This window comes from Ovis aries, chromosome 12 (assembly GCF_016772045.2).
Source record: "Ovis aries strain OAR_USU_Benz2616 breed Rambouillet chromosome 12, ARS-UI_Ramb_v3.0, whole genome shotgun sequence".
NCBI classification, from domain to species: Eukaryota; Metazoa; Chordata; class Mammalia; order Artiodactyla; family Bovidae; genus Ovis; species Ovis aries.
This window is the reverse complement of record NC_056065.1, coordinates 28,100,784-28,124,783: the sequence shown is the minus strand read 5'-3', so window position 1 is coordinate 28,124,783 and position 24,000 is coordinate 28,100,784. Positions and strand designations below refer to the sequence as shown.

The following is a 24,000-nucleotide window of genomic DNA, read 5'->3' as shown; positions in this document are numbered from 1 at the left end:
CCTCCAGAGAGCGGCCTGCCACTCCCTCATTCCACCTTTCTGCTCCCCACCCCCGACTTCTCTCTTCAGTGCTTTGTTTTTCTCCCTGGCACACATGGCTTTCTAACATACTTTATATTTTGCAAATTTATTTTGCGTATTGTCCATCTTTCCCCCAACAAAACTATAGACTCTATGAAGACATGTTCCCTGCTGAGCCCCCGTGCCCAGGGCAGAGCCTGCACACATGGTCAGTCCTCTGGATTTGCTCGGGAAACATGAAGAAGTCAACACAAAGCCCTTCTAGGTGTGGACATTTGGGAAAGAGAAACTGCTGAACCCTCTCAGTGCTGTGCTAAGTCACTTCCGTTGTTTCCAAGTCTTTGAGATCCTATGGACTATAGCCCACCAGGCTCCTCTATCCATGGAATTCTCCAGGCAAGAATAGTAGAGTGAGTTGCCATGCCCTTTCCCGGGGGGATCTTTCTGACCCAGGGATACAACATACATCTCCCGCTTCCCCTGCACTGCAGGCAGATTCTTTACCCCTGACCCACCGGGGAAGCCCAGAGTTTCTTGCTAAATCAGACCTACTAGGGCTAGTGAAAGACCTCCACAAGGTCCTCAAGCCCCTACTCCCAGAAGGATGCAACCACCACACCAGAAGACAGTGTTACTTTCCAGACTGGGGCCCCTTCTTTCAAGTGTTAACTTTTAATGGTATATTCAGAGGAGTCTGCAGAGTGGCACCCAAACGGGCATAAATCCCAATGTTCTCAACAATTTCCCGCAACAGCTCATACATCCGATGTACTGGGTGCTGAGGTGCCGAATGCAGAGGTCCCCCCCCCCCCACCAGCCCCTTACCTTTCAACCCTATTCTCTGTACAGAGCCCACGGGGCAGGGACAGGGCTAAGAGAGGGCTGTCTGTCCATCCCTGCGTCAGGGGCCCACACATCTTTGTGCAGCCAGAAGTTCATATAGTAGAGGAGAGTGAACGGGGTGGGAGGCGCAGCTTTAAAAGAATCAAAATCAGAGTCACAACATCGTCAGAGCCCGCACCTGCACCCTGAAGGCTTCAGAAGGGCCGGGCAGGCGAGGGGCCAGAGGCTAAGTTCCCCAGCATCCCTCCGGGGAGGGAGGCTTGCAGGAGTCTCTGGTCTCTGCTGCCCTTAGACTGGTCACATCCCTAGGCTCCTAATGCACGGTGAACTCTTTTCCCCGGACCCAAGTTTCCTTTCCTGGGCGCTGAGCTGGGCGGGGTTGGAGCGGGAGAGAAAAACTGGAACCGCGGTTAGAGATGGTGAGAGAGGACGTCTCAGCCAAAAGACTTGAGGTCTGTTTAGGACTCCGGTGACAAACAAGTGCAGTATGAGCCAGACGCCTCCTGGAAGCTGTACTCCCCGGGAGAGCCAGGCAAGGGGGCCGCCGCCGCGCTTCCCCGCGCCCCCTCCCCCCGCATTCGGTTGGCAGAGCGCGTGCGGGCCTCTTCCCGGAATCCCAAGCGCCTGCGGACCGCACGCGGCGAGGCCTCGGTCGGGACCCAGCTGCGGGCGGCGGGGCAGGGGCGGCGGCGGAGGCCTGTGTGAAAGTCTCCCCGGAGCCCTGGCTGTGCGGCGCCCGCCGCCAGCGTCCCCCAGCCCTCGGGATCGCGTTGTGCCCCTGCACCCTGGGAGCGCCCGGGCCCCCGGAAACTGCGCAGACGCCCCGGAGCGCTTACGGTCGTCGGCTCCCTGGTTCCTGGGCTTGGCGGTCCCTCCGGCTCCGGCTCTCCGGGTTCCCCTGCTCCCGATTCGCGCGTCCCCTGACTACCCTGCGCTGACCCCGCCCGGGCTCGGCCCCCCAGCGGGCGGGCCGGGCCACCGAGGTTCAGTCCCGCTCCGCCCCTGTTACCTGGGCCACCCGGATGACTCTGCACCTTCCTAAGCCCGCCTCTGCTTTGGAAGAGAGCTCTCAGAGTGCAGCCTGCGGTCAGAAACGGTGTCGAAGTTCTTGGTCACTGAATCAATAAACAAACAAACCTCAAGCTTCAGCCTTGTGTAACTTTTTTAACCAGTTCATTGTTATTGTATTTTACACGTGTGTTGTGTGTCCAGGACAGATTGGGGAATTTTAAAGCAAACAAACCCGTCTTTCAACACACAGTCTGAGAAACACTAGTCTGAGTGAAATTTGAACCCGCACAAAGAATTCTTCATGGTGAGGACTGAGATCTACAAAGTGGAGCTGGACGCCTGGAGCGTAGCTCGTTCCTGGCTAATAAAAACACTCAACTTAGTTCCCTCTCCAAACCTTTGCTTATGTAGTATTCCTGGAAAGGATGCTCTCCTGCATCCAAATATGACCTACTGTTCTTTAATCCCACACCTTCCTAGTGAAGCCTGATCTCATCCCTGCAGTCTCTGACATCTCTGTACTCCTTCAAAACTTGCAGTCTATGAGATTCCTCCATGCCTAACCAAATCTTTCAAACAGAAGCTCTGCTTCTGGCCATTTTACCAAGGGACTCAAATTTGTTATCTTTCAAACTCAGTGATGATGAAAGCATCCTAAAATTAGATATTGGTGATGACTATACCACCATAACTCTGTGAATACACTAAAAACTACTGAATTGTACACTTTAAAAGGATTAATTCTATAGTATGTGAATTATATCTCAGTAAAACTGTCAGTTTTGTATTAAAAAAAAAAAACTGCAGTGAGGTTGTAACCTCACTCCTCATTCCTGTGTCCTAAAATCCTCGACATACGTTCTTGTTAGATTTCAACAAACTCACTCAGAAGGATAATGCAGATAGTGGAGTGCAGTTTATTACACCAGCGGGCCCAAGGCAGAGTCTCCTCTTAGCCAAGGACCCAGACTAGCGTTTATGAAAATCTTTTATACCCCATGCGTACATGTCTGAACCCACCACTCCAAATTCCTTGAGACTTACATAAACCAAGGAAAATACAATCCCAATAACTCCATGATTCACGTGCTACGTGCTCATGTGCTCAGTCAAATGATTAGCCAGTAATCAATAAACCCGAGGTTACACTCAGATAGATACAGAAAAATTTATGGCCTGTCTGGAGGAAAGGGTGATTAGTGTATGTTTTCTCTTAGGCGATGAGTAACCTAGATACGATCTTCAAGGTTCCCCTGTCAGGAGGGGGTCTTTTCCTTCTGTTGTTGTTTTCATAGGCACTAAACACAGAGTTCAGAGTCCATTGGAAAGGTGGCCGAGCACGATCAGCATGAACAGGCCTACGATGGAGTCCAGGCCTTATGAATACCTTCTTTAAGATCATTCACCCAGCGTTAGAATATGAAATCTAAGCTAGTGCTAGATATTCCAAAGTACAATCTACCTAGACACAGTAAATAAATAAGGCACTGAGTCCAACTCAGCAGGGCAAAATTTAGACAGTCAGATTTCAGATTTCAGCTTTCAGTCAAAAGCTATTGAAAGGTTTATGGACTGAAAGAATGGGTATAATGTGATCTCTAGAATAAACTATGTGCTTTTTAAAAGTCAAAACAAAGGCTGTTCTTCTGTACAAACGTCTGGAGAGTTTCCAGGTACATCGGGGAGAATTAAAAATAATGTGTGTGGGGGGATGAAAACTGTAGATCGATTCCTGAGTCACTGGAAGGAAACAACATCTTTTACGCCAAAAATGCATAAGATGAGTCTAATCGTGAGGAAACCTCAGGAAAGAAACCCAGCTAAGTAATATTCTGCAAAACAACTGGCCTATACTTTTCAAAAATGTCAGGCTCATGAAAGGCAAGGAAAGGCAGGTAAAAACGTTCATGGTGAAAGGAGCCTGAAGAGGCATGGAAACACATATGATGCTTTTAGACTAGATCCTGGACTAGAAACCGTTTCTATGAAGAATATTATTGGAATGATTGGGGATGTTTGAAGAAAGTCTATAAATGATAGCAGTATATTAATGCTAAATATTTTGATTTTGAGAACGAATATTTTTCTAAGTGACTATCCTTGGTCTTAGAAAATATACACTGAAGGATTTGAGGAGTCATGTCTGAAATGTTCATTCCATTTCATACACTATATATACATCTCATATTTGTATATGTATATATATACATGTATATATAATATATATAAATGGAGAGAGAGAATTACAAAGTAAATGCAGTGAAATGTTAGCAATTAGTAACTCTGGGTAGAGAGTTTATGGGAGTTCCTTATACTATTCTTGCAACAACTTTACTATAAATTTTAAATTATTTTGAAATTAAAAGTTTTAAAAATCGTGGATCAAGTAAACATATATCTTTATCTCAGCTCCCTACTGAAAACACCATGAAAATCACCACCGAGGTGCAGAAAAGCTATAAACTCCAAAAGGACAAGGTGACTGGGAGAAAAGATAACCGCAGAGGAGGGATATCATGAATTTTTTAAGATGAAAATCAGTCGACTAATTTAGCAGAACAGATAAAGCTAAAAACCTTTCTACACCCAGAAGCAGGCAGATTCTTGCCCTAGACTTGTAGAGATCATCAAACTATAGCCCTCGGGCCAAACTGGACCCACAACTAATTTTTGTAAATAAAGTTTTCCTGGAGCACAGTCACACTCATTTGTTTATATACCGTCTGTGGCTGCTTTCAGGCTATAGTGAGTAGTTAAATGTAAAGCCTAAAATATTTATTATCAGGCCCTTATACAGAAAAGGTTTGCTAGTCCCTGCCTTACAGCCCTGCAAAATCTTAGGAGCTAGAGGTATGGGGAGTCTCTGAAGGTAGGAGTTTGGGTGGATGTGGGAAATGGTAGATCTTGAGTGTCCCTGCATGTTCAAGCCAAGTCTGCCAAGAATGTAAGGAAAAGACTCAATAATGGGGAGTTATTGTTTAAAGGGTTCTAGAAGTTCAGTCTTGCAAGATGGAAAGAGATCTGGAAATGGGTAGTGGTAATGACTGCATGACAATATAAATGAATGTACTTAAATACTACTCAACTAACTGTACACTTAAAATGGTTCAGATGGCAAATTTTCTGTTATGTGTATTTTACCCACCACCGCCCCCCTCCTCCCTACCACACACACACACACACACACACACAAATTGGAAGGAAAACAAAACGAAACCTTAGGAGAACTAATTTAAACTTCGTATAAGGAGAATTTGTACCTTCTGTTGCTTGTTCTTACTTCAAGCCAGTGACCAGCCGTCCCTCACTGGCCGACCAGGGATTTATTTTCTGGAAACTGAACTGAGACTCTTTCCACCTCAGGGGCACTACTGGGCCCAGGTACAACAGGGATGAGGCACCTGACTGAAAATAGTGGAACCAAGTGAAAGTCTTCACTTTAACCTGTGAGTCCCTTCTCAGTGCCTTCCCACTTGAGTCCACAGAACACCGTTCCCAGGTACTAATCCCTAAGCAGGAAGAAGAGGATCTGCCTCTTAACTAAATGAGCCAACCTGCAGAAGAGCTGCAGATAGAGACACCTGGGGGCCTTGTAACAAAACAGCTGGCTCACCATCTAGCCACCCTCCCCTGAGGTCAATTAGGGTACTGGGCACCATGTGCACAGTTCTTCCAGTTGGTGTTTTAACGCCTCACTTCTAAATAGTAAAAGACCACCAGATACTGGGGAAAGCCTCCCACTTAAAAGGCAGAGCCACAGTTGAGAGAGAAAGTACTCACAGGCAACAGAGGAAACTACAGTATTCTCAAAGACATAAGAAAGGGTTTGTATCTATGAAGAAGGGACAAGATACGATTAAAAAAGGAGCAATTCAGAGAATTAGAAAGCCCTTTTTAAAATTAAAATTTTAAGAGAAATGTCCAAAGATAGAATTTGAGGAATTCTCCCAGAAAAATGGAACACAAATCAAAGAGATGGACAGTGGAAGGAAAAAGAAAGAAAGAAAATCAAGTCAGTCCAGGAAGGCACCAGACATATAAGCTCCATAGAACAGAAAGGAGACTATAGAGAGAAGAACATTATTAAAGAAGTAATCTAAGTATTTTTCCCAAACACAGCATAGGAACCTTCAGATTAAAAAGACACCATGGGGAAAACAAACAAACAGAAGAACACCAATGCAGGTCATGTCATTGTGATATTTTAAAATACTAAAGAAAAAGATCTAAAAGCTTCTGGAGAAAGCAGGGGAAAGCCCCCAACCAAAAATAGTCAACACAAAGACTTAATAATCAGAATATCCTCAGACTGCTTAGCAGTAACAGTGGAGACCATAAAACAGTGAAGCAAGGCCTTCAAAAGTTGTTAGGAAACTATTTCCAACAAAGAAATACTTTGTTGGAAAGTATATACTTTATTATATAATAAAGTGTAAGGGCAAATTAATAAAGGACATCCTCACACATGTAAGGACTAAAAACCTTTTCACTTCTCATGTACCCATTTCTAGACATGTGACTAGAGGATGTAATCCAGCAAAACAAGGGCGGAAAATATGAAAGGAGAAGATATGGTATTTGGGAAACAGGGAATCTAACAGAGGAGCAGCAATAGGAGGCCTAGGCTGACAGCTGTGCAGGCTTAGAAAGCGGAGTGTCCAGAGGGAAAGAGGAAGACAAATGGCTGGGAGGCAGGTCTCCAGAAAGTGAAATGACACGTTAACTGAATTAACTTTTTGGAAAATAACATGGACAGATATTTGTCAAATCTGATGGCATATTTAGGGGGAAAAAAAACTAAGGAAAGGAAGATAGAAAAATAAAGCGAAGGAAGAAAATGATTAACAACAGAAAAAAAACAGAAAGTTGTTCAAGAAAGGAAATGTAATCATGGTATATTGCTTGGCTGTGTAGTGAGCAATATTTACCTCATCATTATGTAAGTACTATTGATTGAACACAAAATTATTATTGTTCCTATCTTGAGAGGATCAATGGGAGCCGCAGTGATGGGTGTATAATACGTTGTCTTTATTATAAGAGAAAATCAATATATAATGTCCAAAATTGACAAACCAAGAAGTATGCATTATAAGCATATTATTTAGATATCTAGAGGTAAATGCCCAAAGACCTGAAAGTAGATTGAGAAAAATGAGGGAAGGGGGTTGTTATATTTTACTGTAAGCCTTGATTATTTATCAAAAAACATATACAAATAAAAATATAAATTCATTAAAAATCTTATTTTCTAGATTTCCAGGTCACTGGACACTCCAGACTCATTGCTTTTCTCCCTAGATTTCTAAAGCATGTATTGCGCTGCTCTTGTTTCTAGGCTTTTATCAGTTCCCGTAAACTGGTATTTCCTGCTGCTTCCACTCAAGCTGTTTCTTCCTGTTTATTCGCCACTGGGCTCTTGCCCTACACTGGCTACTCTCTGGATGCTTACCAATAAATTCCTTTTCAGATGCTAATTGAAAGATTATTGATTGCACTAGACGCTGTATGTAGTTTACTAGAGTCTCATATCACCTGCTGCTCATCACAGAAGTGTTACCTACTTCAAAATAAATGGATTACAGATCACTTGGGACATTAAAGAAGTGGAGATGGTGATAGCAAGTGGCTGTTTTACAAAACACCCTAAAAAGACAGCATTTTATAAGAACATCAGTTATGCAGAATTGTTTCATAGCTATATTTTTTCATCATTTTTATAATCAACTATATTTAACAGTCATCCATTAGCGTATGATCCTACCAACTGATGGAAGAGATTTTCACATAGTAAAGTATGAGAAGTTATTCTGGCTTATACATGGTTTAGTATAAGTATTACATAAGACTTAGTATACATGATTTAGACGCTGAAGAGATCAAGAGATGGAAAGAATACATGGAAGAACTGTACAAAAAAAGATCTTAATGAGCTGGATTACTACAATGGTGTGGTCAGTCACCCAGAGCCAGACATTCTGGAAAGCGAAGTGAAGTGGACCCTAGGAAGCACTGCTGTTAATAAAGAGAGTGGATGAGATGGAATTCCAGTACAACTATTCAGAACCCTAAAGGACGATGCCATCAAGGTGTTGCATTCAATATGTCAGCAAATCTGGAAGACCCAGCAGTGGCCACGGGACTGGAAAAGGTCAATCCTCATCCCAGTTCCCAAGAAGGGTAGAACTAAGGAATGTGCTAACCACCAGACAGCTGCACTCATCTCCCATGCTGGAAAGGTCATGCTTAAATCTTGCATGCTAGGCTTCAGCTTTACGTGAATCAAGAACTTCCAGATGTCCAAGCTGGGTTCAGAAAAGGCAGAGAAGTCAGAGATCAAATTGCCAATCTTTGCTGGATCATAGAGAAAGCTTGGGAATTCCAGAAAAACATCTACCTCTGTTTCATCAACTACGCCAAAGCCTTTGTGTGGATCATGACAAACTGTGGCAAGCTCTTAAAGAGATGGGAACACTAGACCATCTTACCTGTCTCCTGAGAGACCTGTATGCAGGTCAAGAAGCAACAGTTAGAACCCTGTATGGAACAACTGATTAGTTCAAGTTTGAGAAAAGAGTATGACAGGGCTCTCTGCTGTCACCCTGTTGGTTTAACCTACGCGCTGAGCACATCATGAAAAATGCTGGGATGAATCAGTTACAAGCTGGAATCAAGACAAGCAGGAGAAATATCAACAGCCTCAGATATGCAGATGATATCACTCTAATGGCAGAAAGCGAAAAGGAACAAAGAGCCTCTTGATGAGGGTGAAGGAGGAGAGTGAAAGAGCCGGCTTAAAATTAAATATTAAAAAAAATAAGATCATGACATCCAGGCCCATTACTGCATGGCAAAAATAAGGGGAAAAGGTGGAAGTGACAGATTTCCTCTTCTTGGGCTCTAAAATCACTGCGGATGGTGACTGCAGCCATGAAATCAGAAGACGTTTGCTTCTTGGAAGCAAACGTAAGAAGGCTACAACAAACCTAGACAGTGTGTTGAAAAGCAGAGACATTACTCTGATGACAAAGGTCTGTATAGTCAAGGCTATGGCCTTCCCAATTGTCACATCTGCTTTAATCATTAACAAAAAGATTGCACCCCAAAAATCAAAATGAAGTAACTGTGGTTCAAGGCTTCCAAATGGAGCTGAGTGGTCATTTTGGACATGGTTTCAGACATGTTCCTAGATTACTAAGAACTTATATTTTTTGTATCAGACTCAAGGACACAATCGTCTATTCCCAAAACAATATAACTGACGCTTGCAACTTCCTGGTCTTTTAGCTATGCAACCATCCCACACTGCAATCAGTCCTTGCTTGGCAACCAACATTACTTTTCACCATCTCCAATTACCATTCTTGACAAAGAGCTAATGTAATTTTGTGGGTTTTGCCTTTATAAACCTCTTCCATTTTATAGTCTGGTGGAACACAATTCAAGTGCTTCTTGAATCTGTGTCTCCTGAGCTGTAATCTTCAGTTTCTGGCATAAAACTCTTTTCTATTGTTATTACAGATTGGTTTATTGGTTATTTCCACCAGTACAACAAAGCAATCATAAAAAAAACACAAACAGAACCCCCAGTTTCTAGAAACTTGGCCTTCTACAAAGGATAAGATAATTTACAAAGATTATCTTTTGGGAGATTATCAAGAATGACAAAATAATATGTCCTATCATGGAGCAACCACAAATAGAAAGTAATTTTAGATTTTAAATAGATATCATAGTTTTATAAAAAGAGGCAAATGAAGAGAAATGATGCAAAATGTTGAGTTTTTTAAGCACTTTTCCTATGTCCACAGTAAGGCAGAAGAATACATTATTACTCAACAATCCTGCAGAGAAGGCAATGGCAACCCACTCCAACACACTACTGGAGTGGAAAATCCCATGGATTTGCCTGGAAAATCCCATGGACGGAGGAGCCTGGTAGGCTGCAGTCCATGGGGTCGAGAAGAGTCAGACACGACTGAGTGACTTCACTTTCACTTTTGACTTTCATGCATTGGAGAAGGAAATGGCAACCCACTCCAATGTTCTTGCCTGGAGAATCCCAGGGACGGGGGAGCCTGGTGGGCTGCCACATATGGGGTCGCACAGAGTCGGACATGACCGAAGTGACTTAGCAGCAGCAGCAGCAACAACCCTGAAATTTCTTTTGTATGATTTCACACTGACCGCTTTCTCCCAGGTTTCTTGAGATCACCAACTATACTACATTCCCAGGACTTCAAGGTCAATGATCAACAGTATTATCGCAGGAAGATCAAAGTCAACAGAAAAATTTAGTAAAGAAGCCAGTTGTAAACAGTTTATGCACAAAGTTCAAATGCAGTCAAGGCCCTCTTGAGCCCTCTATGGGCCTACACTGGACACTGCATTGTGACCATGCCCTATTTGAAGTTGAGTCATTTCACTTTTTAAAAATTATTATGAATTTTATTGGAGTATAGTTGATTTACAATGTTAGTTTCAGGTGTGCAGCAAAGTGAGTCAGTTGTGCACATACATATATCCATTCTTTTCAGATTCTATTCCCATATAGGTTGCTACAGAGTACTGAGTTTGGAATTCCCTGTGCTATACAGTAGGTCCTTATTAGCTATCTATTTTATATATAGTAGGGTCTATTCTCGCCTGGAGAATCCCATGGATGGAGGAGCCTGGTGGGCTACAGTCCACGGGGTCACAAAGAGTCGGACATGACTGAGCGACTTCACTTCACTTCAGGGTCTATCTACTAAGTATTTTGATAGAAGCAAGAAGTCAGTGAAAACAAGTTTTTGCAAAAAAAGTTTTTCACAAAAATAGTCTTTTATAGCAGGGATCTAATGCCTGATGATCTGAGATGATTGTTGCTGTTTAGTCATTAAGTCATGTCTGACTTAGCGACGGGGTCTTTGTGACCCTCTGGACTGTAGCATGCCAGGCTCCTCTGTCCATGGGATTTTCCAGGCAAAAATACTGGAGTGGATTGCCATTTCCTCCTCCATCATTCTTGTTTTGCCCAGGATGGGGGTACTGTTGTTTAAACTTGGTATTTTAATCAGTCTTTTGGAACCTCAGTTGTCACTCCATGGTTTTAAGACAACAGCAATTTCAGCACGTTTCCCCACCCCATCCCCATTCTCCTTGAAGAGCAAAAACCAGGTTTCACCCTTTTAACTGATTTTTAAAATATTATTAAGTGCTTTTCTTTTTAACCTCATCTTAGGCACTACCTGTTGAAGACTTCAACAGATAAGGAAATTAGCTCAACTGACTTCACTAGGTGAACATCTTCCTGCCCTATATTTCCCATCCCGCAAATTTGAGTTACAAATATTCAAGTGCTTTCATTATCATGAAGGCGATTCAGGGCCAAGCTATCATCACTATGATTTTCTTTTCCTGTATAACGTATTTTCCCTAGACTTAATAATTTTAATATTTGATTGGTTTTTCTATGTGCCAACCACTACTATACCACAGACCTCCTTATGCTATCTACATCCTTTCCTAGTAAATTTATTCACATCAGATTTTCTTCATTTTCTTAATGAAGTGCCTCAGGAGCCCTCTGGTCTGCCTCGGATCTGATCCGGTTGCTCTATGCCTGTGGCATCTGAGGTCCGCCTCCACCGTGTCTCAGGGATTCCTTTCTGTTCTCTCCTGTGTTAGGTACCCACTGCCTGTATCCCAGGCTCTCCTCTTCCTTGGTTCATTCCATTTTAGAGGAGCATTTCGTTGAGTGAGTTCCTGAAAAGGTGTTATGTGGGAGGTAAATTTCTGAGGAAACAAATTACTGTTTCCAGGAATTTGCTGGATGTATATTCCTATATTCCTGCCCTTTGCTAGGTGACCTCCAGTGCTTCCCAACAGATGGATATAATTCCCCATGTCACTGATACCAGGCTTGGGCATGTCATTTGCTCTGACCAATGGAGTATGAGGTGACATCTGAGCAGAAGCTTTATAAGCTCTGTCTCTCTAGGTTCTGCTCTTTCATCCTGGATCCTAGCATGAGGGCCTTGGAGCAAGGGAGGGACTGTGGAGGCACAGCTTTCTGTAATTTGAGCAAAAAATAAACTTTTTTTCAAGGTACTGAGATTGGAGGGGTCCCTCAATAAAACTTAATCTAAATGTGTCTGGGAAATGTCTTTATTCAATGCTTCCCTCTAATTGTTTGGATGCATACATATTCCAGGATGGAAATAGTTTTCTTTCAGAAATTTGAGGGCATTGCTCCATGATCTTCTAGTATTGCCCTTGAGAAGTCCAAAGCCACTCTGATGCCTGATTGTTTTAAAGAACCCCTCCTTTGCCTCTGGAAGCATGTAGGAGTTTCTCTTTATCACCATTATACTGAAATTCTGAGATCATAGGCCTTGATATTTCATCTACTTTCATCCTTGTGGAAGGCACTAAGCAGGCCCTTTCAGTCTGGAAATACATGTTCTTTAATTTTGCAAAAATTTCTTAAATTATCTTATGGATGATTTCTTCCACTCCATGTTCTTTTTTTCTGAAATTCCTTTATCCAAATCTTTAACTGTTTTTCTGCCCCTTTTTTCTTTTTGACTCTATTTTCTGGATATTTCTGCATTTTTGTTCTTTTCAAGCTTCTTTTTCACTTCAGTTGTTCTTAATTTCCAGGAGTCTTTTTGTTGTTGTTCTTTTTATCTCGTTTCCCCTGAAAGCTGAGCCTGAGACAAAGGCTTGCTTATGGTAGCTTATTTGGGAAATCATCCCCAGGATAAGAGGTAAGGGCTGGGAGGTGAAACTGTAAAGGAGGAAAAGACAATACGAAGATGTGTTTCCAACTTGGCCACTGCTCGGGGTAACTGGTGTTTGATTCTGTGGGGCCTTTTGAGAAGGTTTATAAAATGAGTCTCAGAACTGTTCACCCAGGGAGCAAAAACTAGGAGCATTAGCTCCATCCCTCTTTGGTCGAGGGGGAACCTCACAGACTTAGAATTTCCTGTGTTTCCACGTTGCTTATACATGATTGCCAAGAAGACTGGTGTCCCATAGAAGCCACAAAGGAATGGACTAAGAGAGTAAGTGACAATATCAAAATCTGAAACTTCTGTTTGGCCAAAGGTATCAGTGGTGGGCTGAACAATGATTCCCCCAAAAACATCCCGAGGCATCCCAAAGACAACTTGTGCCTGTTCCCTTATATGGCAAAAGACACTTTGCAGATGTGATTAAAATGTGAAGATTATCCTGAGTTATCTGGGTGGAAACAAAATGTAATCGCCAAGGTCCTTATAAGAGGAAGTCAAGGGTCTTCCCTGGTGGTCCAGGGACTAAGACCCTGTGTTCCCAGTGCAGGGGGCCCAGGTTCAATCCCTGGTCAGGGAATTAGATCCCACATGCCACAGCTAAAGATCTCATGTGGCACAACTAAGACCCAGGGCAGTCAAATAAATGCCTTTTTTTTTTTTTTAAAGAAGGAGTCAAGAAGGTCAAAGGAGGTGATGTGGTGACAGAAGAGAGGTAGGAAAGGCGATGCAGTGTGGAGCCACGAGCCGTGAGAACAGCCTCTGGAGGCTGGGAAAGACAAAGAAACAGAGTCTCTGCTGGAGCCCTTAGGTACAACGACCCTGCTTGATTTTAGCCCTTTAAGGGTCATTTCGGACTTCTAATCCTATTAGAGAATAAATTGTGGGTATTTTTAAACCACTAAATTTGTGAAAATTTGTTATGGCAGCAATTACAAACAAATTTGTTACCATGGGATCAAAACAGTATCCATACACAGAGATAAAATATGAGTGACAGGATAGGAAAAAATGCTTGAGGCTTATTTAACAAAGGACATTCTGAAAACATAGAGGATTCTTTTTTTTTTTTTTTTAATTCAATGAACACATAGAAATGACTATGTGCCAGGCACTAAGTGCTTTACCAATGCTAATTCATTTCATCCTCATAACAACTTTGAAAGTGGAATTGCTCAGTTGGGTCAGACTCTTTGCAACCCCGTGGACTGTAGCCCGCCAGGCTCCTCTGTCCATGGGATTCTCCAGGCAAGAATACTGGAGTAGTTGCCATTTCCTTCTCCAGGGGATCTTCTCGACCCAGGGATCGAACCCAGGTTTCCCACGTTGCAGCCAGATGCTTTACCCTCTGAGCCATCAGGGAAGCTCATAACAACTTTTATGAGATCCTTATTATTTACCATTTACATCAGAGGAAACTGAGGCACAGAGGTTAGGTAACTTGTCCAAGGTCCCAAGAATCCTTAAAGAAATGACAGCAACCCAGCAGAAAATTAGCAAAAAATTGTAAACTCAGACAGCACACATTTGAAGATACCGTGTCAACTCAAGCCTCCGGAAAGCACATACCAAGATGGAATAAGAAGTGCAGTGGTCTCCTGGCAGAGACGCCTGTGAACAGGAAAGGGAGCAGTAGTAAGAGCCTTGGACTTCCCAGGTAGTCGAGTGGTTAAGAATCCGCCTGCCCATGTGGGGGACAGGGGTTCTACCCCTGGTCCGGGAAGATTCCACATGCCATCCAGCAACTAAACCCATGTGCCACAACCATTGAACCCGAGTGCCTGGAGCCCATGCTCAGCAACAAAAGAAACCACCGCGATGAGAAGCCCACTCACCACAACTGGAGAGTAGCCCCCGCTTGCCAGAACTAGGGAAAGCCTGTGTGCAGCAACAAAGACTCAGTACAGCCAAATATAAATAAGTAAAACTACAAAAAAAAAAAAAAAAAAAAGCCTCAGACCACAGTGCAGGTCTGACACTGGCATCAGGAGAGCAGGGAGGAAGGAAGAGCCTCGGCTGCAGTACAGCTCTGTCTTGGCCAGGCCGCACGGGGCAGGACTGACCCAGCGCTAGTGTCCTGGCCATGCTCAGCCACAGGCTGGGAACAGCTCCGCAAGAGTGACACGTCAGTGTGAACCTGCAGCAAACCTCACAGATGTGGCGATTGCGACCAGAGGCTGTCAGCTAACTGCAGTTTTTGGCAGGATGTTCTTTTTTTTTTTTTTTTTCCTCAAAATACTGTGTTGAGGTATAACTGGCATATAATAAACAGCAAATATTCAGAATATACAGCTTTTCAAAGTTTGGTATATGTATACCCATGAATTAACACAGTAAATAGATCCCTCCTTCCATTCACATCTCCCCTCTTCACCAAGGAAACCGCTGATCTGCAACCACCGTACACTAGCTTGCACCTCCTAGAATCTTGTGTGAGTTGAGTCATGCCGTATGTACTCTATTGCACCTGGCTTCTTTAACTTAGCCTAATTATTTTGAGGCTCATCCACTTTGTTGTATGTACAAATAGTTCATTTCATCACTGAATAGTATTGCTGTGTACAAATGTGCCACAATTTATTTATCCAAAAACCTACTGATGGACTTTTCAGTTGTTTCTAGTTTTTTGGCTATTAATAATTAAGGCTCCTATGAACATTCAGGTACAAGTCCTTGAATGGAATGCTGGATATATGCATAACTTTTAAAGAAACTGCCTGTTTTCCAATTGGTTATACCAGTTTACATTCCCACCAGCAGTATGAGAGTTTTGGTTGCCCCGCATCCTTGTCAGCACTTGGCATGGTCAGTCTTTTAGCCATTCTAATAGGTATGTGGGCTTTCCCTGGTGACTCAGTGATAATCTGCCTGCCAATGCAGGAGATGCTGGTTTGATCCTTGAGTCGGGAAGTTCCCCTGGTGAAGGAAATGGCAACCCACTCCAGTATTCTTGCCCAGGAAATCCCATGGACAGAGAAGCCTGGAGGGCTACAGTCCATGGGGTTGCAAAAGTGTTGGACGTGACTTAGCAACAAAACAATAGATATGTAGTGGTGTTTTGTGATTTTAATTTTCATTTCCTTAACAACTGATGTCAAACATCTTTTCTTGTGCTTATTTGCCATCTTTACATCTTTTCCAGTTGAGTGTCTGCTCAAATCTTTTCTGTATTATTTATGCAGGGTGGGGGATTTTACTGAGATTTCACCATTCTTTGTGCTATGGATATAAATAATTTCCCAGATATATGCTTGTAAATAAAATTTTTTTTCTGATATGTGCCTTGTTTTCTCATTCTCCTAACAGTGTCTTTGGAGGAACAGAAGATTTCAATGTTGGTGTCCAATTTTTTTCTTTTATAAATTTTGTCTCTTGTGTGGTACCTGCCTAGCCAAGGTCCTAAAGATTTTCTCCTGTTTTCTTCTGGAAGTTTTATGGTTTTATACTTGTACTTATGACCGGTTTTGTTGTACATAGTGCAAGGTAGAGGTCCAATCTCAGGTTTTTTAAACATATGGATGTCTAATCACACCAGCATAATTTGTTGAATAGAATATCCTTTCTCCATTAAACTTGCCTTTGCCCTTTAACTTAGGCTTTATAATAAGACATGAAAGAAAGAGGTTTTACCAGAATTGAAAGAGACACGTGTACCCCATTGTTCATTACAGCACTGTTTACAATAGCTAGGACATGAAAGTAATCTATATGTCCATCACCAGATGAATGGATAAGAAAATTGTGCTACATATACACAGTGGAATAATACTCAGCTACTAAAAGAACACATTTGAGTCAGTTCTAATGAGGTGGATGAAACTGGAGCCTATTATACAGAGTGAAGTAAGTCAGAAAGAAAAACACCAGTATGGTATACTAATGCATATATATGGAATTTACAAATATGGTAACGACGACCCTATATGCAAGACAGCAAAAGAGACACAGATGTAAAGAACAGCCTTTGGACTCTGTGGGATAAGGTGAGGGGGGATGATTTGAGAGAATAGCATTACCATATGTGAAATAGATGACCAGTCTAAGTTTGATGCATGAAACAGGGCACTCAAAGTGGGTGCACTGGGACAACCCAGAGAGATGAGATGGGGAGGGAGGTGGGAGGAGGGTTCAGGATAGGGGACACATGAACACCCGTGGCTGATTCATGTCAATTACGGCAAAAACCACTGCAACATTGTAAAGTAATTAGCCTCCAATTAAAACAATTTTTTAAAAAAGAAGAGGTTTTAGCTCTTCACTTTAATTCTTCTTTTGTGGAATTGTTTTAGCTATTCTAGGTCTTTGCTTTTCCATACAAATTTTAGAATCAGCTTGCCAATTTCTAAAAAAAAAAGCCTGCTAGGATTTTAATTAAGATTGAACTGAATTTATAAATCAACTTGCGGAAAATCAGTATCATCAAAATACTGATTCTTCTGACACATGAATAAGATATATGAAATTTTTTAATATGACTCACTTTTTAATTGTCTTAATTTCTCTCAGTAATGCTCTATAGTTTCCTGTGTATATCTTGTGATTTTTAAAAAGTTTTTTTTACAGTAGGTCATTATTCATTTTATATACAGTAATGTGTATGTTACTCTCAAATTCCTAATTTACCCCTCACCCCATGTCATCTTCATCCATTCGTCTGTCGATGAACATCTAATTTGCTTCCATGTCATGGGTATTATAAACTGTGCTGTTATGAACACAGAGGTACACGTGTCTTTTCAACTTATGGTTAGGGTATACGCCCAGAAGTGGGATTGCAGAATCACATGGTAGTTCTATTTTTGCTTTAAGGGACCTCCATACTTTCTCTATGGTGGCTGCACCAATTTACATTCCCACCAACAGTATCGGAGGGCTCCCTTTCTCCACACCCTCTCCAGCACATGTTATGTGTAGACCTGTTGATAATGGCCATTCTGACTGACGTGAGGCGATACATCACTGTGGTTTCTTCTTTCCGTTTTCTCAGGTTTTGCTTCATGCATTTCAAAGCTGTTTATGCGTAACTTAGAATTACTGTCTTCTTGGTGAATTGACTCTTTTATCAATATATTCGGTCCCTCTTTATCCTTCGATATCCTTATCCTTGGAGATACCCTTGGCTCTGAAGTCTACTAATTAACACAGTCATGCTCACTTTCTTTTGATTAGTGTTGGCATGGCCTGTTTTTTCCCTCCTTTTACTTGGGACCTACTTGTATCGTTATATTTAAAGTAAGTTTCTTGCAGAGAGGATACAGCTGGTTCTAGTTTTTTGATTCTGTGTGCATAGACTACTTACATTTCATGTAAGTATTCATGTAAGTATTGATACGGGCTTCCCAGGTGGTGCAGTTGGTAAAGAATACATCTACCAATTCAGGAGACACTGAGATGTGGGTCCAATTCCTGGGTCAGGAAGATCCCTAATCCCCTGCAGGAGGAAATGGCAATCCATTCCAGTTTCTTGCCTAGAAAATCCCATGGACAGAGGAGCCTGGAGGGCTACCGTCCATGGGGTCACAAAGAGTCAGACACGCCCAATCACATGTGTGCACGTGCACACGTGTCCACACACACAACTGATGTGTTTGCATTTAGGCCATTTTATTATTTGGTTCATGTTTCCCGTATTTTGTTCCTGATGCCCTTTTCTTGCCCTCCTTTTTTATTTAAATCTTTAGTATTTCATTTTATCTATTGTTTATTAAATTTCTTTGCAGCATCCTTTAGTGATTGCTTGAGGGATGAGGATATACATATTTACTTTTTCAATCTACTGACTGTTAGGACCAAACTGAAGCCAGGACAGGCTCTAAGGGGCAGGCTAGGCCTGAGGTTTCGTCTCTAGGAAAGCTGAGGCACTGGGAACTCCCGCAGGCAGTGTAGCTTGACCAATCAGAAAAAATCCCCGTAGCCCCCTGCCCGCGCCAGGCCTGAGCCAATCCGGATAGGGATGCGAGGTTAAAAGTCCCACGCCAGTATGGTTTAACCAATCAGCTATGCTGTTACAGGAACAAAGAACTGTCTGTATAAAAGTAGATGTGATTCAGAGCTCGGGCTCTCTCGTCAAGACTCCACTGCGCTGGATGAGACTTGAGCCCTAGCTCGAGCTAGCAATAAACCCCTTTATGCTTTTGCATTGCTGTGGATGTCTTATTCTCAGTTTTGGGGACTCAGACACTGGGCATAACACTGACAATAACTATTTTTCACTTCGAGTGTATTAATAGAAACTTTACTATCATATAGGTATCTTTTTCTCCTCTATGCTATTGATGCCTTATGTACTACATCTACACACAATGAGAACATTTATGTCATATTTTATTTCTATTATCAAATATATCTTAAGAACTCAAGATAAGAGCTTCTTCATTTAACTCAGATAATTGCCATTTCTATTTCTCTTCATTTCTGAATGTTCCAATTTTCTTTATGGAGTCATTTCCCTTTTAACTGAAGGACTTCCTTTAGTAATTATTTTTAAACCAAGACTGATGGCAATGGATTCTCTTCCTTTTTCTTTACCCAAGAATGACTTTATTTCACTTTTGTTCCTGAAGGTTATCTGTGGATATTGAATTCTGGGTCAACAGTTCTTTCCTTTCTGCAATTTAGAAATATTGTGCCACTTCCCTCTGGCCTCCACGACTTCTGACAAGAAATCCAGTAAATCAAATCAGTTTCTCTTGAAGTTGTCCTTTCTGCTGGCTGCTTTTAAGATCATTGTCGTTTCATTGTGATTGTGACTAGATTTCCATTATGATGGATTACTTTGGCCTTCTTGAATCTATCGGTTCAAGTTTTTCACCAAATTTGAAATTTCCAACCACTATTTCTCCAACCATTTTTTCAGCACCACACTTTCTCCTGTCCTTCTGGTATTCCTGATGGCACAAACATTACACATTTTATTATTGCCCTACAAGTCTCTAAATTTCTGCTCATGGTTTTGCTTTATTTTCCCAATCTTTTTCTCGTTTTTCAGATCAAATTCTCTTAGTTCATCTTCAAGTTTACTTGGAGAAGGCAATGGCACCCCACTCCAGTACTCTTGCCTGGAAAATCCCATGGATGGAGGAGCCTGGTAGGCTGCATCCCATGGGGTCGCACAGAGTCGGACATAACTGAAGTGACTTAGCAGCAGCAGCGGCAGGTTTACTATGCTCAAGACTGTTGAGTGGTGTTTTTTTCAATTGTAAAATTTCCATTTATTCTTTTAAAAATATCTATTTCTTTGATTAGGTTTCTTTCATTAATTTCAAGAGTGTTCATGATTATTTGCTAGAGCACTTTTGTAATAGCTGCTTTAATGTCTTTGTCAGATAACTCCAACATCTCTGACTGGGATCTGTTGATTGTCTTTCTCTAAGAATTGATCTTTTTCCATTTCCTGGTATACTATTTTGGAGACAGTTTGAATATTGTTACCAACTCCGGCGGGGCCTTGGTTAAATACTATGGAGAATACAGAACTTTTGTCTGTTTCAGCAGGCAGTCAACCTGGTTAGGTTGCAGGCCAAAGTTTTTTTGGTTTCTTTTAGTTCCAGGTGTTCTACACAAGGTAAAAGGTTTTGAAAGCTGAACTGACATTGGAATCATAGCCTGCAGAAGACAGGTTGGGCTGTCAGTTCAGCTTTCAAAATATTTGCAGTGCATTTTGGACCTACTGCATGTGAATGCCTCCTGATTGCCAGTCTGGTATTTATTTGGATGTAGTCTATTTGTTGTAGCCACACGTTCCGGGAAACAAACTCACTCTGAAAGACAATGCAGATAAGTGGTGTGCAGTTTATTACACCGGCAGGCCCAAGGCAGTCTCCTCTTAGCCAAGGACCCCAACCGTTTTTGTGAAAACCTTATATACTCTTAAGTGTACTTGCTCAAACCCACCTCCCCAAATTCCCTGAAACTGGTCTGAACAAAGGAAAAAAAAAAGATACAATCAAAGTTAACCCATGATTCATATGCCTTAAGCCTAGGTAGTTAACAGTGCACAATTATCAATAGGCCTGTGGTCATACCCCAATACACATAATAGAATGGATGATACTATTCTGTTACACAGATAATTAGGGTACTCTTTTAGGCAAGGGAGAGTCTAGGTATGAGACCTAGGGCTCTTCCTTCCGGGGGTCTGGTTTTCCAGTTGGTATGTCATTTCCAGATACTGGGCATATCGCTCAAAGTCCACAGTCCAGCCCAAGATGGAGTCCTGCTCTCAAGATAAGAGCCTGTTCTGTTTCCCCCTTCATACTCAGTTTCCAAGTTTTTAACATGCTAAAAAGAATCAGATCCATACACATATGCACACTGGGGGTAGACTGAGAACTATATAAACAGTTTGATGGGGTCATTTATTTTTAGTTCCTTCTCTATGGTCTCCCTGGTACTTTCTGGTTCCTTCTATTCACTGTCTGGCCAAAAGACTGAGGTGGCTACCATGTGTACTTTCCCTATCATCATCTGTATCCAGAGCCAAGCAAATAGAGAACAAAGAGAAAAAAATGAAGGTTGGTTCCAACCTCTGGGAAACAAAGCTGTATGGAAAGGAAGGGCTATCTCCCTGAGTTTTGGCTCCTACTGGCTTCACTGCAGGTAGTTCACGCTGTCACCACCATGGGATTGCTTGGGGGTGTGCTGTAAGAGGACAAAGAAAAGATGGAAAAAAGAAAAAGGATCTCTGCACTCTCTCCAAATATAAGCACCCTTCTACTTCTTGGGCCAGATCTAAAGGTTTCTGACACTCTGGTCTGCAACCGAGTACTCACTTCTAGGTTTCCAGTACGTTGAATTCAATGCAGTGGGGGACTGAATTCAATGTGCTGGGGGATATCCCCAGGGGGAAGATTGATAAGAATCAATCGTCTCTGGTTCAATGGTACTTCACCTGCTGGTCTTCCTGCCCAATCCACCTCTTTTCAGAGTCCTCAAACAGATGGTCTGTGTATTCACAGCTGGATTCAGTGGAAGAGCCAAGGTGGAGTGTGCTTATACCATCTTTCTCTGGAACCAGCCCAATTACTACTTCTAATGTAAGAAAGAATGAAATATTTTTCTTTCTTCTCATGCTATCATAAACTTTAACTGCAAAACTACATGAATGTGTGTGCCTGTGTGCTCAGTCATGTCCGACTCTTTGCGACCTCATGGACTGAGCCCACCAGGCTCCTCTTTCCATGGAATTCTCCAGGCAAGCATACTCCAGTGGGTTGCTATTTCCTTCTCCAGGGGATCTTCCTGACCCAGGGATCAAACCTGTATTTCTTGCACCACCTGCACTGGCAGGTGGATTCTTTACCACTTGTGCCACCTGTGAAGCCCAGCTAGGGGAGTATTTATTTTTTAAAGTACTATTTTTTAATTGAAGGATAATTGCATTACAGAATTTTATCTTCTGTCAAACATCAACATGAATCAGCCATAGGTATACATGTCCCCTCCCTCTTGAACCTCCCTTCCATCTCCTTCTCCCATCCCACTCCTGAATATTTTTAAAGGAAATAATACTAAATACTATATTACCATTACCACAAGGTATTTTTTACTTAAAGAGGAAAAATAGGGAAAAAAATAAGGAAGCAATAAAATGTTACTTGGGGATTTGGTTTTCTTTCATTCTTAGTAGGCAGAAACTTTACTGTTCTTGGGCAATTCATTTCTTTTTTTGATGTGGACCATTTTTAAAGTTATTTAATTTGTTACAATATTGTTTCTGTTTTACATTTTGGTTTTTTGGCCAGAGGCATATGAGATCTTAGCTCCCACAACAGGACTGAACATGCACTCCCTGAGTTGGGAGGCGAAATCTTAACCACTGGACCACCAGGGAAGTCCCATATTTAACTCATTTAAAATTAGTTTTAGAATACAGTTACCCTTAAACAATGAACAAATAGGAAAAGGAGTACGTCAAGGCTGTATGTCACCCTGCTTATTTAACTTATATGCAGAGTACATCATGAGAAACGCTGGGCTGGAGGAAGCACAAGCTGGAATCAAGATTGCTGAGAGAAATATCAATAACCTCAGATATGCAGATGACACCACCCTTATGGCAGAAAGTGCAGAAGAACTAAAGACCCTCTTGATGAAAGAGGAGAGTGAAAAAGCTGGCTTAAAACTCAACATTCAGAAAACTAAGATCATGGCATCCAGTCCCATCATATGGGAAATAAATAGATGGGGAAACAGTGGAAACAGTGTCAGATTTTATTTTTCTGGGCTCCAAAATCACTGCAGATGGTGACTGCAGCCATGAAATTAAAAGACGCTTACTCCTTGGAAGGAAAGTAATGATCAACCTAGACAGCATATTAAAAAGCAGAGACATTACTTTGCCAACAAAGGTCCATCTAGTCAAGGCTATGGTTTTTCCAGTAGTCATGTATGGATGTGAGTTGAACTATAAAGAAAGCTGAGTGCCGAAGAACTGATGCTTTTGAACTGTGGTGTTGGAGAAGACTCTTGAGAGTCCCTTGGAGTGCAAGCAGATCCAACCAGTCCATCCTAAAGGAGATCAGTCCTGGGTGTTCATTGGAGGGACTAATGTTGAAGCTGAAACTCCAATACTTTGGCCACCTCATGCGAAGAGCTGACTCACTGGAAAAGACTCTGATGCTGGGAGGGATTGGGGGCAGGAGGAGAAAGGATGATAGAGGATGAGATGGTTGGATGGCATCACCAACTCAATGGACATGGGTTTGGGTGAACTCCGGGAGTTGGTGATGGACAGGGAAGCCTGGTGTGCTGCGGTTCATGGGGTCGCAGAATTGGACACGACTGAGCGACTGAACTGAACTGAATAATGAATGTAAGGGTTAGGAGTGCTGACACTCCCTGCAGTAGAAAATCCAATTTTAACTTTGTTGCCAGCCCTCCAGAACTTAATTCCAACCAACTGCAGATTGTATATTACTGTATTATGTATTTATGAAAGGAACTGGCATATAAGTGGACCCATGCAGTTCAAACTCATGTTGTTGAAGGGTCAACTGTACTTTCAAGACTATTACCATCATACTGTTACTGGTGTTAGATTTTTCTAAGGGTAACAGAAGATACCAACTATAAAATGCTGCCAATACAGCCTCTAATCACTTAGAGCTCTAACAGATTTTATATTTTTAAGACAAAACATTGACAGGCTAGGGAGAAGGGAAAAGCCAGCCCTTTATAACAGAGAACACATGTAGCCAGCAATGCTTAACACTCCAGCAATGCTATGTGCTCCAAGGAGAGTGGGTCTTCCTAAGAAGAGAACAAAATGAAATTATTTGAACTGCTAACTGTACCTAGAATGTTAATTACTATGATAAGCACATTTGGATTACTTTAGGATCAGTAACAT

The 24,000-nt window shown here is 42.0% G+C and overlaps 1 protein-coding gene across 3 annotated transcripts in view; it reads right to left on the bottom strand.

Annotated features, from left to right (window-relative positions):
• The window catches only part of EPHX1 (epoxide hydrolase 1), a 37,937-nt gene extending 36,016 nt beyond the window's left edge, over positions 1-1,921 (bottom strand). Inside the window, exon 1 of one of the 3 annotated variants that reach the window (XM_012187144.4) lies at positions 1,874-1,921. The gene's annotated coding sequence lies outside the window, so the exon portion shown is untranslated. Of the gene's footprint in view, positions 1-1,042; positions 1,765-1,873 lie in introns of those variants that run through there. The other 2 variants (XM_060396054.1, XM_015099174.3) reach the window with 2 other exon arrangements.
• Between the last annotated feature and the right edge of the window lie 22,079 nt (positions 1,922-24,000).